This window comes from Eumetopias jubatus, unplaced genomic scaffold (assembly GCF_037043125.1).
Source record: "Eumetopias jubatus isolate StellerSeaLion01/CBP00866 unplaced genomic scaffold, mEumJub1_p1.0 scaffold_11, whole genome shotgun sequence".
NCBI lineage: Eukaryota > Metazoa > Chordata > Mammalia > Carnivora > Otariidae > Eumetopias > Eumetopias jubatus.
In genome coordinates, this window is record NW_028274817.1 from 51,986,612 (window position 1) to 52,002,046 (window position 15,435).

The window sequence follows — 15,435 nt, forward strand, 5'->3', positions numbered from 1 at the left end:
TTTATTATTTTCTGTAATTTTAGTTTCTATATCACTTATTGGTTTCTCTGTTTCCTCCATCTTTTTGGTCCTTACATCCAGTCAGTTTTGAATCTCAGTTATGGCAATTTTCACTTTCCCTGTCTAGTTTTTAGGTCTTTTATCTCTGTGATAAGGGACTCCTTGGTGTTTTCTATGCTTTTGTCAAGCCCAGCTGGCATCCTTATGATTGTTGCTTCAAATTCTGGATCATGCATATTACTTATATCTGTTTCAATTAGATCCTTGGCTGTGACCTTTTCTTATTCTTTCTTTTGGGATGAATTCCTCTGTCTTGGTATTTTGTCAAGGTGTCTATCTTCTTCTGTGTATTAGGAAAGCCTATTATGTTTCCTCCTCTTGAGAGTAGGGGCTTTATGAAGAAGAGGTCATATAATGTCCATGGCCTGGCACTTCAGGAACTGTCTCTGGTATATGCTGTGTGAACTCTGCTGCTGTTTTTGCTGCTCTTTCCCTTAGGTCAGTCTTCTGCAGAATTTCTCCTTGCCTATAGTGGGGGAGTATTTGGACCTTGGCCAGAATATGGTGAGTTTTAACTAGGTGTGCTCTGGCCGTCTTGTTAAAAGAGACTTGCTGTGGGGGAGGAGCAAGATGGTGGAGGAGTAGGAGACCTAAATTTCATCTGGTCCCAGGAATTCAGCTAGATAGGGATCAAACCATTCTGAACACCTACGAACTCAACAGGAGATAGAAGAAAAGAATAGCAACAACTCTCTGAACACAAAAGTGACCACTTTCTGGAAGGTAGGACATGCGGAGAAGTGAATCCGTGGCAATATTTGGGAAGATAGATGGTGGGGGAAGGGGCCTCCATCAGCCGCTACTGGCAAGTGATAGAGCAGCAGAGCACAAAATTGGAAATTTTAGAAGCTGGCTCTGCTGAGGGACATCGCTCCAGTGGCTAAGTAGGGGGTAGACTCTCGTTTGGACAGTGTGGTCTCAGGAACCTCGGGGTCACAGAAAGACTGGGGGTGACTGAGTGTGGCAGAGCTCCCAGGTATCAGAACAGGGAAGCCGGTTGCAGAGACGGAGCCAAGGAGTGGAGTCTCAGTTCAGGGTTGCCATAAACTGTGATCTGCAGCACAGTCGGGCCACTGCTCCTCCAGCAAGGACACAACAAACAGCAGATCCGGGGAGATTCCCCTTCCTCCCCCAGGAGGAGCAGCATGGGAGCACACTGCAGGAATCTGCTGGGTTTGGGAACCCCACATGGAGTTGTGTGCCAGAGATAGAAGTGCTCGGTCACAGGCCAAGTGAGCATGGGAAATACTGCACATAGAATTCATGGCTTTTTTCCCAGAATTCTGCAGTCTTTCAAAATTATTTTTTTAATTTTCTTTTTTTGAATTTTTCTTTTTCCCTTTTTTAACCAGTATCTTATCAATTCCTTTTTTAAAAAATCTTTTTTATTTTTCATTTTTAGCATCATATTCTATCCCTTCATAGTAGTCAATCTTATTTTTAGTGTATATATATATATATATATATATATATATAAGTTGTTCTCTCTTTAAAATTTTGGGATACAGTAACTTCTAACAGACCACAGCATACCCTAAACCTCTAGAGTATGGCTTTCTTCTAGGCTCCTCCCTAATCACATTTGTTCCCCCTTTTTTTAATCCTCTTCTTTCTTTTTTCAATGAACGTATCAATTCCTTTTATAAAAGCTTTTACAATTTTCATTTTTACAGTCATATTCCATCCCTTCATTGTATTTAACCTTATTTTTGTACATATATAAGCTTTTCTTTCTTTAAAATTTTGGGAGGCACTCTCTTCTAACAGACCAAAATATGCCCAAAATCTAGTGTGTGGCATTGATCTATGCACCAGCCTGATCATATTTGATCATATTCTGGTTTTGTTTGTTTGTTTTATCTTTTTCTTTTTTTCTCTTTTCTTTGTTTCCCTTTCTTTCCCATCGGTTTTGGGTCTCTTCTGATTTGGTTAGTGTATATTTTTCTGGGGTCGTTGTTACCCTGTTAGCATTTTGTTCTCTCATTCATCTATTCACCTCTGGACAAAATGACAAGACAGAAAAAATCACTTCAAAAAAAAAGAACAAGAGGCAGTACCGACTGCCGGGGACCTAATCAATACGGACATTAGTATGATGTTGGAACAAGAGTTCAGAATGATGATTTTAAAGATACGAGCTGGGCTTGAAAAAAGCTGGAAGATGTTAGAGAAACGCTTTCTAGAGAAATAAAAGAACTAAACTCTAACCAAGTCAAAATCAAAAAGGGTATTAATGAGGTGCAATACAAAATGGAGGCTCTAACTGCTAGGATAAATGAGGCAGAAGAAAGAATTAGTGATATAGAAGACCAAGTGATGGAAAATAAAGAAGCTGAGAAAAAGAGAGATAAACAATTACTGGATCACGGGGGCAGAATTTGAGAGATAAGTGATACCATAAGATGAAACAATATTAGAATAATTGGGATCCCAGAAGAAGAAGAAAGAGAGAGGGGGGCAGAAGGTATATTGGAGCAAATTCTAGCAGAGAACTTCCTTACTTTGGGGAAGGAAACATGCATCAAAATCCAGGAGGCACAGAGAACACTCCTCAAAATCAATAAAGATAGGTCAACACCCCGACACCTAATAGTAAAACTTACGAGTCTCAGAGACAAAGAAAAAATCCTGAAAGCAACTAGGACAAGAGATCTGTAAACTACAATGTTAGAAACATTAGATTGGCAACAGACCTATCCACAGAGACCTGTCAGGCCAGAAAGGACTGGCATGACATCTTCAGACCACTAAATGAGAAAAATATGCAGCCAAGATTACTATATCCAGCTAGGCTGTCATTGAAAATAGAAGGAGAGAGTAAAAGCTTCCAGGACAAACAAAAACTAATGGAATTTGCAAACACGAAACCAACCCTACAAGAAATATTGAAAGGGGTCCTCTAAGCAAAGAGAGAACCTAAAAGTAACATAAAGCAGAAAGGAACAAAGACAATGTACAGTAACAGTCACCCTACAGACAATACAATGGCACTAAATTCACATCTTTCAAGAGTTACTCTGAATGTAAATGGGCTAAATGCCCCAATCAAAAAACACAGGTATCAGATTGGATAAAAAAAAAAAAAAACAAGACCCGTTGATATGCTGTCTGCAAGAGACTCATTTTAGACCCAAAGACACCCCCAGATTGAAAGAGAGGGAGTGGAAAATCATTTACCCTGCTAATGGCCACCAAAAGAAAGCTGGGGTGACAATCAGACAAATTAGCTTTTAAACAAAAGACTGTAATAAGAGATGAGGAAGGACACTATATCATACTTGAAGGGTCTATGCAACAAGAAGATCTAATAACTGTAAATGTCTATGCCCCTAACACGGAAGCAGCCAATTATACAAGCCAATTAATAACAAAAGCAAAGAAACACATTGACAACAATACAATAATAGTGGGGGACATTAACGGCCCCCTCACTGAAATGGACAGATCATCTAAGCAAAAGATCAACAAGGAAATAAAGACTTTAAACGACACACTGGACCAAATGGACTTCACAGATATATTCAGAACATTCCATCCCAAAGCAACAGAATACAAATTCTTCCCTAGTGCCCATGGAACATTCTCCAGAATAGATCACATCATAGGTCACATGTGACCACAGGTCTCAAATGTTACCAAAAGATTGGGATAATTCCCTGCATATTTTCAGATGACAACACTTTGAAACTAGAACTCAATCACAAGAGGAAAGTCAGAAAGAACTCAAATACATGGAGGCTAAAGAGCATCCTGCTAAAGAATGAATGGGTCAACCAGGAAATTAAAGAATAATTAAAAAAAATTCATGGAGACAAATGAAAATGAAAACTGTTTAAAATCTTTGGGATGCAGCAAAGGCAGTCCTAAGAGGAAAGTATATAGCAATACAAGCCTTTCTCAAGAAACAAGAAAGGTCTCAAATACACAACTTAAACCTACACCTAAAGGAGCTGGAGAAAGAACAGAAAATAAAGCCTAAACCCAGCAGGAGAAGAGAAATAATAAAGATCAGAGCAGAAACCAATGAAATAGAAACCAAAGAACATTAGAACATATCAATGAAACTAGCTTATGGTTCTTTGAAAGAATTAACAAGATTGATAAACCCCTGGCTATCCTTATCAAAAAGAAAAGAGAAATGACCCAAATAAATAAAATCATGAATAAAGAGAGATCACAACCAACACCAAAGAAATACACTTATAAGAACATGTTATGAGCAACTCTGTGCCAGCAAATTAGATAATCTGGAAGAAGTGGATGCATTCCTAGAGATGTATCAACTACCAAAACTGAACCAGGAAGAAATAGAAAACCTGAACAGACCTATAACCACTAGGGAAATTGAAGCAGTCATCAAAAATCTCCCAACAAACAAAAGCCCAGGGCCAGATGGCTTCCCAGGGGAATTCTACCAAACATTTAAAGAAGAATTAATACCTGTTCTTCTGAAACTGTTCCAAAAAATAAAACTGGAAGGAAAACTTCCAAACTTGTTTTATGAGGCCACCATTACCTTGATCTCCATACCAGACAAAGACCCCATGCAAAAGGAGAATTACAGACCAGTATCTTTGATGAACATGGATGATGGATGCAAAAATTCTCACCAAAATACTAGCCAATAGGATCCAACAGTACATTAAAAGGATTAATCACCACGACCAAGTGGGATTTATCCCTGGGCTGCAAGGTTGGTTCAATACCACAAATCAATCACTGTGAAACAATACATTAAAAAAAGAAAGAACAAGAACCATATGATCCTCTCAATAGATGTAGAAAAAGCATTTGACAAAGTACAGCATCCTTTCTTGATCAAAACTCTTCAGAGTATAGGGACAGAGGGTACATACCTCAATCTCATAAAAGCCATCTATGAAAAACCCACAGCGAATATCATTCTCAATGGGGAAAAGCAGAGCACTTGCCCCCTAAGGTCAGGAACATGGCAGGGATGTCCACTATCACCACTGCTATTCAACACAGTATTAGAAGCCCTAGCCATAGCAATCAGACAACTAAAAGATATAAAAGACATCCGAATCAGCAAAGAAGAAGTCAAACTCTCACTCTTTGCAGATGATATGATACTTTATGTGGAAAACCCAAAAGACTCCACCCCAAAACTGCTTGAACTCATACAGGAATTCAGTAAAGTGACAGGATATAAAATCAAGGCACAGAAATCAGTAGCATTCCTATACCCCAACAACAAGACAGAAGAAAGTGAAATTAAGGAGTTGATCCCGTTTACAATTGCACCCCAAACCATAAGATACCTAGGAATAAATCTAACTAAAGAGGCAAAGAATCTGTACTCAGAAAACTATAAAATACTCATGAAAGAAACTGAAGACACAAAGAAATGGAAAAACATTCCATGCTCATGGATTGGAAGAAAAATATTGTGAAGATGTCATCCCTACTTAGAGCAATCTACACATTCAATGCAATCCCTATCATAATACCATCAACTTTTTTCAGAGAAATGGAACAAATAATCCTAAAATTTGGAACCAGCAAAGACCCTGAATAGCCAGAGGGATGTTGAAAACGAAAAGCAAAGCTGGTAGCATCACAATTCTGGACTCAATCTCTATTACAAAGCTGTGATCATCAAGACAGTATGGTACTGGCACAAAAACAGACAGATCAATGGAACAGAATAGAGAGCCCAGAAATGGACCCTCAACTCTATGGTCAACTAATTTTCTACAAAGCAGGAAAGAATGTCCAATGGCAAAAAGACAGTGTCTTCAAAAAATGGTGTTGGGAAAATTGGACAGCTACATGCAGAAGAATGAAACTGGACCATTTCCTTACACCACACACAAAAATAGACTCAAGATAGTTGAAAGACCTAAATGTGAGACAGGAGTCCATCAAAATCCTAAAGGAGAACACAGGCAGCAGCTCTTCCACCTCAGCTGCAGCAACTTCTTCCTAGAAACATCACCAAAGGCAAGGGAAGCAAGGGCAAAAATGACCTATTGGGACTTCATCAAGAGCAAAAGCTCTTGCACAGCAAAATAAACAGTCAACAAAACCAAAGGACAACCAACAGAATGGGAGAAGATATTTGCAAATGACATATCAGATAAAGGGTTAATATCCAAAATCTATAAAGAACTTATCAAACTCAACACCCAAAGAACAAATGATCCATTCAAAAAATAGGCAGAAGACATGAAGAGATATTTTTCCAAAGAAGACATCCAAATGGCCAAAAGACACATGAAAAAGTGCTCAACATTGCTCGGCATCAGGGAAATCCAAATCAAAACCTCAATGAGATACCTCCTCACACCAGTCAGAATGGCTAAAATTAACAAATGAGGAAATGACAGATGTTGGTGGGGTTGCGGAGAAATGGGAACCCTCCTACGCTGCTGGTGGGAATGCAAGCTGGTGCAGCCACTCTGGAAAACAGTATGGAGGTTCCTCAAAAATTTGAAAATAGAGCTACCCTATGACCCAACAATTGCACTACTGGTTATTTACCCCTACGAATCAAATGTAGGGATCTGAAGGGGTACGTGTACCCTGATGTTTATAGAAGCAATGTCCACAGTAGCCAAACTATGGAGAGAGCCCAGATGTCCATCGACAAATGAATGGATAAAGAAGAAGTGGTATATATACACAGTGGAATAGTATGCAGTCATCAAAAAGAATGGAATCTTGCCATTTGCAATGACATGGATGGAACTGGAGGGTATTAGGCTGAGTAAATTAAGTCCATCAGAGAAAGACATGTATCATATGATCTCACTGATATGAGGAATTCTTAATCTCAGAAAACAAACAAGTTTGCTTGAGTGGTGGGGGGTGAGAGGGATTTGTTGGCTGGGTAGGGTAGGGTTGTCAATGGGTAAGGTATGTGCTATGGTGAGTGCTGTGAATTGTGTAAAACTGTTGAATCACAGACCTGTACCTCTGAAACAAATAATACATTATATATATTTAAAAAAAGATGAAGATACGAGGATGGGAAAAATGAAGGGGGGGAATCGGTTGGGGAGATGAACCACGAGAGACTATGGACTCTGAGAAACAAACTGAGGGTTCTAGAGGGGAGGGGGTGGGGGGATGGGTTAGCCTGGTGATGGGTATTAAAGAGGGCACGTACTGAATGGAGCACTGGGTGTTATACGCAAACAATGAATCATGGAACACTACATCAAAAACTAATGATGTAATGTATGGTGATTAACATAACAATAAAAAATATAAAAAAAAACTAATGCTGTAATGTATGGTGACTAATATAACATAAAATAAAGAGACCTGATGCTATTTCCACTATAGCTGAAACTTTTTAGAACTATATGGTCAATAGATCCAGTGTTTCTGTGTGTGTGTGTGGGGGGGGTTGTTCTTGTCTTCTGGGGGAAGTACCCACTTTCTGGTTCTCAGGTATGCTAACTGGAAAAAGCAACACCAGGAATGCGCAGGGCGTGGGGCTTGTTGTAAATGGTTTAGGCAGCCCATATTGGCACTGCGCTGCTTACTGATGTTAGTTTATGCTAAGGGGCAGGTGAGAGAAATGGTGCCTGTGGCTCTTTTGTCCCTGGAATGGTAATGCTACCTCTCCCAGATGCACTCCAAGAAGGGAGAACCACCTCTCCTGTGTGTCCCAGGGGATCCTCAGATCGAACCATCTGCTCCTGGGCTCTCTGCCTTCCTTCTCCACAGGAACCGTGCAGCACCCTCAGAGCTCCACACCAGCCAAGCCGAGGATCTCTAAATCTCCAGTCTTTGAGACCTGCTGGTTGTAAAAATGAAAAATCAGCCCCTCTCATTTTCCCAGTCAATGACTTTGGGGAAGTGTTTTCCTTGTGTAATCCTGTTTGTCTCTTTCTCTCTCCTCTTTCTGTGACCAGGGCTCCCTCTCCTCCACAGCACCAATGATCCATTTCTCCATCAGTCCACATCTCATACCTCCTATCTTCCGCCATGTGGCCTCTTCTCTATCTCTAGTTGTTTAGTTTGTTCTGTCATCCTCAGATCAATTTCTTGGGTATTCAGAATGATCTGATATTTATCTAGCCGTGTTTCAGGGAGGAGGCAAGCCAAGTTGTTTCTTTGCCTTTAAGCTCTGAAATAGTAATTTCCCCTGTGATTGAAATAAATGAAATGAAAAATGGTGTATCTGCTATTGTTGATGATCTTGTGTTTGTAGTTGTGCTTCAGAGTTTGGGATTCCTTTACCCCACACTCACTTGAAATGGCTTATCTCTGGCATTCAGTTTCTGTATGTGAAGTATAGTTACAATATTGTTTTTACTGACTTGGTTCAAGGATCTTTTTATTCTTATTGAAATCAGTGATATGGTTATGGAGGGAAAAGTGCCCCTTCCCATGACCTCTTCTTTTAACTCTCATTTTATATATTTTCCATCTATATATTAAGATGAAATTTAACCCACTTATACACTCTAGATTCTTTGGAACAAAGATATTGGCAAAGAAACTACATTTATTCCATGCATGATTTACTACATAATTTCAGGGCAAGGAATAGGTGAACAGGAGTACACACTAAGCTAATTTATGGACCCAAGAAAGATCACCCTAGTTTAATACGAAATTTTGTGTGATTAGTATCCATGATTTTTTCTCTCATTCCTGGTACATGGTGCCTAGAAATTGGTTAACACTATATTACTCATCCTCTTTTTCATGGCTTCTCATTTAATTCCCTTGTGGCCAGAGAAAATACTTAGTATGACTGAGTCCATTTAAGTTTTATGGACTTATTTTGTGGCCTAGTATGTGATCTTTCTGCTAAATGTTCTATGTACATTTGATGAGAATATATGTTCTGTTGTTTTTGAGTGAAATGGAATGTTGTATAAATATCAATTAGGTCAAGTTGCTAGTGTTTTTCAGACCTACTATATCCTTGCTGATTATCTTTTTTCTTTTTTAAAGATTTTATTTATTTATTTGACAGAGAGAGACACAGCGAGAGGGAACACAAGCGGGGGGTGGTGGGAGAGGGAGAAGCAGGCTTCCCATGGAGCAGGGAGCCCAATGTGGGACTCGATCCCAGGACCCTGGGATCATGACCTGAGCCGAAGGCAGACGCTTAATGACTGAGCCACCCAGACGCCCCTCCTTGCTGATTATCTAACAGTTTATTATGTAAGTTATTAAGAGAATGGTAAGTAAATCTCTGACTACATTTTGGATTTGTTAATTTCTCCTTGGAGTTATATCAGTTTTGTCTCCTGTAACTTGGATTCCTGTTATTAGGTACATAAACATTTATGACTGTTCTATCTTCATGATGTTCTCTTGACAATCTCTTGATCCTTTATCATTATGAAATTACTTATTTAATCTTTGTAATATTTTATGTCCTGAAATCCACTTTGTTGATTATTAATATAGTTACTCATTCTTTTAATTAGTATTAGCATTATACATCCTTTTCCATCATTTTAACTTTCCTTTTCTTTTACATTTATAGTGCGTTTCTTATAGGAAATGTATGGTTAGTAGGGTCTTGCATTTTTATCTAATCTGACAAATTGTGACTTTTAATTCAGATAGGTTGAATCTGTACAATTAATGTGATTACCATTAGATTTATTTCCCATCTGTTCTTTGTCCCCTTTTTATCCTCTTTTTTCTGCTTTCTTTTATATTGATTTTTGTGATTTACTTTCATTACACTTGTTGGCTTATAAAAATAGCTTTATTTTGCTATTTTAATGGTTGTTTTAGGGTTTATTGTATCACAGTCTAACTTCAAGTTCTGTTATGGTTCTTAACATGTAGTATAAGAAACGTATAATAGTATACTTTGACTTCATTCCTCCTGCCTTTATGTGATTCTTATTATGTATTTTTTTTAACAAATTCGGAAATTTATTGCAGGACACGTGGACAGTAAATGGAATGGAAATGCCTACATATCATTTTGAGAATCATCCATGATCTGAATTTAAAAATCACTGTAAGATTTCATCATCATGATGCTTTCTTTTGTTTCTTCTTTTCATTTTCTTCTTTCTCTTTTTCAGTCTCAGCAACATATTTTTCAATTTCTTCAGGATTTAAAATCTTGAGGGGTTGATCTCGCCTCATGACAGCCAGTTCAATGTTTTTGCCACCAGACTGAACCGCTTCCAGGAGGGCCTTGATAACCAGCTTAATGGTCAGGTCATCTGTCTCAATGGCTTCATCAGTATAATTCTCTAGAAATTCATGCACTGACTTGGCGCCCCGGCCTATGGCATTGGCCTTCCAGGCGTGTTATGTCCCTGAGTGGTCAGTCTGATAGAGTCTGGGGGTGCCATCAAAGTCGAAACCCACAATAAGGGCAGAGATGCCAAACGGCCTGTGCCCGTTGCTCTGTGTATAGTGGTGCTTCAGACTGGTGACGTAGCGGGTGATGTACTCCACGGTAACTGGGTCCTCCACTGTCAGCCAGTGGCTCTGGCACTCCACCCGGGCCCTGTTGATGACTATCCTCGCGTCAGCAGTGAGCCCTGTGAATGCCATGCAGACGTTGTCATCCAACGCACAGATCTTACGCACAGTTCTCTCATCCTGCAGCTTGGCCACTGACTTCTCTATGCCCAGAACAACAATGTCCTTTCCCCGCGTGCCAACAGCGGTAGAGCCCTTCTTCACAGCCTCCTGTGCGTACTCCACTTGGAAGAGGTGGCCATTGGGCGAGAAGACGGTGATGGACCGGTCGTAGCTCATGCCGGCGGTGTGCTGGGGCCCGGGAAAAGTGCACACTCACTGCCGCTAGGCCCGCGATTCATGTTGCTTCTGCGCCCGCGCCGCGCACGCGCACCCGCCCACCCTCTGATTATGTATTTTAAGCTTCACATAAATTCTTGTTCTTTTTCAATTTCAGTTAACTTTTAAAGTTATTAGATAATTTAAAAATATTTTGTGTTTACACAAGTAGTTACCATTTCTGGTTCTCTTTATTCATCTGTGTCGATCCATATTTCCATCTAATGTCATTTTCCTCTTGCTTGAGAGATTTCTTTTGAAATTTTTCATAGTGCATGTGTGTTAATAATGAATTCTTATAGCTATTGTATGTGTGAAAATGTTTAGTTTCATTTTCATTTTTTACTCTTAATTTCATTAAGTATGGAACTGACAGATGTAACCTAGATGTACCCTATATGGCGGGTGTAGGTTGACAGATGTTTGTTTCCTTTCAGTACTTTAAATAAGTTGCTCCACTGGAAAAATGTCAATTATGTCTTCTGCACATTTCAATTGGATTGTTCAGGTTTTGGGTGTTGAGTTAAATAAGTTCTTCATATATTTTGGATACTAACCCTTTATCAGATATGTCATTTGCAAATATCTTCTCCCATTCAGTAGGCTGCCTTTTAGTTTTGTTGATTGCTTCTTTCATTGCGCAGAAGCTTTTTATTTTGATGTAGTCTCAATAGTTTATTTTTGCCTTCATTTCCCTTCCCTCAGGAGACATATCTAGAGAGAAGTTGCTAGGGTTAATGTCAAAAAGGTTACTACTTGTGTTCTCCTCTAGGATTTTTATGGTTTCAGGTCTCACATTTAGGTCTGTAATCCATTTTTAATTTATTTTTGTGTATGGTGTAAGAAAGTGGTTCAATTTCATTCTTTTGCATGTTGCTATCCAGTTTTCCCAACACCATTTGTTGGAGACTGTCTTTTTTTCCATTGGATATTCTTTTCTGATTTGTTGAAGATTAATTTGCCATATAATTGTGGGTTCATTCTGGGTGTTCTATTCTGTTCCATTGATCTATGTGTCTATTTTTGTACCAATACCATGCTGTCTTGATTACTATAGCTTTGTAATAGACCTTGAAGTCTGGAATCATGATGCTTCCAGCTTTGCTTTTTTTTTTTTTTTAATGATTGCTTTGGCTATCCAGGGTGTTTTGTGATTCCATAGAAATTTTCGGATTGTTCTAGCTCTGAGAGAAATGCTGTTGGTAATTTGATAAGGATTGTATTAAATGTGTAGATTGTTTCCAGTAGTAGAGACATCTTAACAATAGACATACAGATGGCCAACAGACACATGAAAAGATGTTCAATATCACTCATCACCAGGGAAATGCAAATTTTAAACTACAGTGAGATATCTCATACCTGTCCAAATGGCTAAAACCAACAGCACAAGAAACAAAAGGTGTTGGCAAAGATGTGGAGAAAGGGGAGTTTTCCTACGCTGTTGTGGGACTACAAACTGATGCAGCCACTCTGGAAAACAGTATGGAGTTTCCTCAAAAAGTTAAAAATAGGGGCACCTGGGTGGCTCAGTCATTAAGTGTCTGCCTTCAGCTCAGGTCATGATCCCAGAGTTCTGGGATCGAGCCCTACATCGGGTTCCCTGCTCAGTGGGAAGCCTGCTTCTCCCTCTCCCTCTCCCCCTCCTTGTGTTCCCTCTCTAACGGTGTCTCTCTCTGTCAAATAAATAAATAAAATCTTTTTTTAAAAAAAGTTAAAAATAGAACTATCCAGCAATTGCACTACTAAGTATTTACCTAAAGATTACAAAAATACTAATTCAAAGGGATTACTTGCAACCCAATATTTATAATAGCATTATCTACAATTGCCATGTTAAGTAAACAGACCAAGTATCCATCAACTGATGAATGGATAAAAATGTGGTATATGTATATGATGGAATATTACTTAGCCATAGAAAAGAATGAAATCTTTTCATTTGCAATGGTGTGGATGGAGCTAGGGAGTATTATGATGAGCAAAATAAGTCAGAGAAAGACAAATACCACAGGATTTCACTCATATGTGGAATTTCAGAAACAAAACAAATAAGCAAAGGGAAAAAAGAGAGAAAGAGGTAAACCAAGAAACAGACTCTTAACTGTAGAGAGCAAAACTGATGGTTACCAGAAGGGAGGTGGGTGGAGGGATGGGTTAAATAAATGGTGTGGATTAAGGAGTGCACTTGTGATGAGCACTGGGTGATGTATGGAAATACTGAATCACTGTACTGTTCACCTGAAACTAATATTACACTGGATGTTAACTAACCAGAATTTAAGTAAAATCTTAAAAAATAAACATGTTGCTCCACAGTCTTCTTACTTGCATTGTTGCTAACAAAAAATCTGCTGTAGTATTTCTATTTTTCTTTTGTATACAGTTTGTGTCCCCCTACCCCCCGGGTGCTTTTTTTCTTTGACACTGGTTTTTAGCAGTTTAATTATGATGAGCTTTAGTGTGGTTTTATTCATGTTTCTTGTGTCTGGGTTTTGTTGAGATTCTTGGATCTATATATTTATACTTTTCAAAAAATAGTGAAAATTTGGCCATTATTTCTTTAAATTTTGTTTCTGCTCTCCATCCCCTTCTGATTACTCCAGTTATACATATAATAAAACCTTGAAGTTGTTCAGAAAATCATTGATACCCTTCATTTTTAAAAATCTGTTTTCTGTTTTATTTGAATAATTTTATTGTTAGGTGTTTAAGTTGACTAAGTCTTTCTTCTGCATTTTCTAATCTGATGTTAATTACATGGAGAGTTTTTTTTATCTATTATGAGAAAACTATAGTTTTTATATCTAGAACTCTTACTTGGGTATTTTTTATATTCTCATGTCTAACTTTTTGAATTTATGGACTAAACTTATAATAACTCCTTTGATGTTCTTGTAAGCAAATTCTAACATCTCTGTAAGTTCTAGTTCAGTTTCAATTGATTGTTTTTGTTCCTCCTTATTATGGATTGTATTTTCCTTCTGGTTTGTCTACCTTTATAATCTTTGATTTGATGCCAGATATTGTCAATTTTCATCTTGAGTACTGGTTATTTTTGTATTACTATACTTTTTTTGAGTTTAGTTCTGGAATATAGTTAATTGGAAACAATTTGATCCTTTCAGATTATAGTGGACTGAATTATGTTCACCCAAAGTTAGTGTCCAGCTGGAACCTCAGAATGTGATCTTATTTAGAAATAAAGTCTTGCAGATATAATTAGTTAAATGAAGTCATAATGGATTAGGACAGGCCCTAAGTTCAATGACTACTGTCTTTTAAGGCCATGTGAAGACACAGGGAAGAACTATGGAGACATAACCATGGAGACAGAGATTGGAGTGATTCAGGTATAAGCCAAATAATACCAGTGATTATCAGCCACCACTAAGGTCTAACAGACAAACATGAGACTGATGTTCCCTCAGAGTCTCCAGAAAAAAACAACAAACAAAACAAAAACAAAACAAAACAAAAAACCCTGCTGACACCTTGAGTTTAGATTTCTGGCTTCCCAAACTGTAAGAAAATAAATTTCTGTAGTTATAAGCTACTCTATTTGTGCTAATTTGTTTATGCAGTCCTAGGAAACTAATACACAAATCTTGCTTGTTAAGATTTGTTAGGTATGACAAGTATTTAGTTTAGGACTAAATCTTCTCCACTAGTGAAGCAAGGCCCCTGCATACTCTACTCAATGGCCCAAGAATTATGAGATTTTACTTTCTGGATGGTGAGAATAAGCACTATTCTTAGATTTGTAGTAAGTTTTTTCTCACCCTCAAGTAGTTTCTTTGTACTCATACACTGATCAGTACTGTACTGAAAACTCAAGGAAGACTTTCTTCATGGGGTTTTATTTGGGAAAGTTCACTACTCTCTGGTAATCTGTACCATGAACTCCAAGTGGCTTGGTCTCCCTGGACTGTCACCTGTGGACCCTTAAATTGGGGATCCCTTAAGACTTCACCTCAGCTTCTTCTCCCTGAGTCATGTTCTGGAAATTCTCTCCAAGCAGTAAGCTAGGGTAATGGCATGGCCCACCTTATCTGCTTCCTATTTTCAGGGATCACTGTCCTTTGTTACCTGATATCCAGTATCTTTATTTATTTATTTATTTATTTATTTATTTATTTATTTATTTTTGTTAGAGAGAAAGAGTGAGCAAGAGCACAAGAATTGGGGGAGGGGCAGAGAAAGTGGAAGAGCGAGATTCTTTTTTTGAGAGATTCTTTTAAGGAGGCTCCACGCTCAGAGAACAAAGACTGACACAGGGCTTGATCTCACATCCCTGAGATCAAGACCTGAGCCAAAAATCGAGTCAGATACTTAACTGACTGAGCCTCCCAGGCACCCCTCCAGTGTCTTTTAAACTATTGTTTTATAAAATCTGTGTTGTTTATTATTGTTTCTAATCCCTGTTACTGCATCTTGTTTGGAAGTGGAAATCTTCCTCAGCCAAAATTATGAAAAGTCTGTGAAAACAATTTAAATTATTTCTTAGTAAATGAAAAGAAGAATAAACTGTCTACCTGTGGCTAAGCAATAGAACAGTGATGATTTTTTCAGCATCTACGTGTTTGTCAAAGGCAGTTTCTCAGAAAAGATAAG

At 38.3% G+C, this 15,435-nt stretch overlaps 1 pseudogene; it reads right to left on the reverse strand.

The window, feature by feature from the left end:
• Positions 1–9,916: 9,916 nt before the first annotated feature.
• On the reverse strand, positions 9,917–10,782 carry LOC114207510 (proteasome subunit alpha type-7 pseudogene; annotated as a pseudogene).
• Between the last annotated feature and the right edge of the window lie 4,653 nt (positions 10,783–15,435).